Here is a 2,739-nt window from a genome sequence, read left to right as displayed (position 1 = left end):
CAAAAACATATCAAAAAAATTGTGCACGATGATCAAGTAGGATTCATCCCTGGGAAGCAAGGGTGGTTCAATATATGGGAATTAATAAATGTTATTCACCACATCAATAGACTTAAAGATAAGAACCATATGATCATCTCGATAGACGCAGAAAAAGCATTCGACAATGTACAGCATTCCTTTATGTTCAAAACTCTAGAAAAACTAGGTTTAACAGGAACTTACCTCAACATTGTAAGAACTATCTATGCTAAGCCTCAGGCTAGCATCATTCTGAATGGAGAAAAATTGAAGGCATTCCCTCTAAAATCTGGAACAAGACAGGGATGCCCTCTATCACCACTTCTATTCAATATAGTTCTCGAAACACTGGCCAGAGCAATTAGACAGATGAAATAAATTAAAGGCATAAAAATAGGAAAAGAAGAACTTAAATTATCACTATTTGAGGATGACATGATCTTATACCTAGCAGACCCAAAAGGGTCTACAAAGAAACTACTAGAGCTAATAAATGAATTCAGCAAAGTGACAGGATATAAAATCAACACGCATAAATCAAAGGCATTCCTGTATGTCAGTGACAAATCTTCTGAAATGGAAATGAGGACAACCACCTCATTCACAATATCCTCAATAATAAAAAAAAATACTTGGGAATCAATCTAACAAAAGAGGTGAAAGATTTATACAATGAAAACTAGTGAATCCTAAAGAAAGAAATAGAAGAAGACCTTAGAAGATGGAAAAATATACCCTGTTCATGGATAGGAAGAACTAACATCATCAAAATGGCGATTTTACCAAAAGTTCTCTAGGGTTTAATGCAATGCCAATCAAAATCCCAATGGTATTTCTTGTATAAATAGATAAAGCAATCATGAAATTCATATGGAAAAATAAAAGACTCAGAATAGCAAAAGCAATTCTAAGCATGAAGAGTGAATCAGGCGGTATAGTGATACCAGACTTCAAACAATAATACAGAGCAATAGTAACAAAAACAGCATGGTACTGGTACCAAAACAGGCGGGTGGACCAATGGTACAGAATAGAGGGCACAGAGACCGAGCCACAAAATTACAACTATCTTATATTTGATAAAGGGGCTAAAAGCATGCAATGGAGAAAGGATAGCATCTTCAACAAATGGTGCTGGTAAAACTGGAAATCCATATGCAATAAAATGAATCTGAATCCCTTTCTCTCGCCATGCACATAAGTTAACTCAAAATGGATCAAGGAGCTTGATATCAAAACAGAGACTCTGTGTCTAATAGAAGAAAAAGTTGCCTCCGATCTAAATATTGTGGGGTCGGGCTCCAAATTCCTTAATAGGACACCCATAGCACAAGAGTTAAAAACAAGAATCAACAAACGGGACTTACTCAAACTAAAAAGTTTTTTCTCAGCAATGAAACAATAAGAGAGGTAAATAGGGAGCCTACATCCTGGGAACAAATTTTTACTCCTCACCCTTCAGGTAGAGCCCTAATATTCAGAGTATACAAAGAACTCAAAAAATTAAACAATAAGAAAACAAATAACCCAATCAACAAATGGGCCAAGGACCTGAACAGACACTTCTCAGAGGAGGACATACAATCAATCAACAAGTACATGAAAAAATGCTCACCATCTCTAGCTGTCAGAGAAATGCAAATCAAAACCACCCTAAGATACCATCTCACTCCAGTAAGATTGGCAGCCATTATGAATTCAAACAAAAACAAGTCCTGGCGAGGATGTGGGGAAAAGGGTACACTTGGCCATTGCTGGTAGGACTGCAAATTGGTGCAGCCAATTTGGAAAGCAGTATGGAGATTCCTGGGAAAGCTGAGAATGGAACCACCATTTGACCCAGCTATTCCCCTTCTCGGAGTATTCCCTGAAGACCTTAAAAGGGCTTACTATAGGGATACTGCTACATCTATGTTCACAGCAGCACAATTCACAATAGCAAGACTGTGGAACCAACCTAGATGCCCTTCAATAGATGAATGGATTAAAAAAATGTGGCATTTATACACAATGGAGTATTACTCTGCATTAAAAAATGACAAAATCATAGAATTTGCAGGGAAATGGATGGCATTAGAGCAGATTATGCTAAGTGAAGCTAGCCAATCCCTAAAAAACGAATGCCAAATGTCTTATTTGATATAAGGAGTGCAACTAAGAACAGAGCACAGAGGAAGAGCATGAGAAGAAGATCACCATTAAACAGGGATGAGAGGTGGGAGGGAAAGGGAGAGAGAAGGGAAATTGTATGGTAAAGAAGGAGACCCTCATTGTTATACAAAATTACATATAAGAGGAAGTGAGGGGAAAGGGTTAAAAACAAGAGAGAGAAATGAAGTACAATAGATGGGGTAGAGAGAGAAGATGGGAGGGGAGAGGAGGGGAGGAGACGGGGGATATTAGAGGATAGAAAAGGAAGCAGAATACAACATACACTAGTATGGCATTATGTAAAGAAGTGGATGTGTAACCAATGTGATTCTGCAATCTGTATATGGGGTAAAAATTGGAGTTCATAATCTGCTTTAATCAAATGTATGAAATATGATATGCCAAGAGCTTTGTAATGTTTTTAACAACTAATGATAATAAAAAATAATTAGAATTAAAAAAATTCTCAAGAAAACTTTGGTAAATCACATACAAAAGCATATTTAAAAAATTTTGCACCATGATCAAGTGGAGTTTATTCCAGGATCGCAGAGTTATTTCAACATT

Source organism: Marmota flaviventris, chromosome 6 (assembly GCF_047511675.1).
Source record: "Marmota flaviventris isolate mMarFla1 chromosome 6, mMarFla1.hap1, whole genome shotgun sequence".
In the NCBI taxonomy this organism is placed as follows: Eukaryota; Metazoa; Chordata; class Mammalia; order Rodentia; family Sciuridae; genus Marmota; species Marmota flaviventris.
This window is presented reverse-complemented; position numbering follows the sequence as displayed.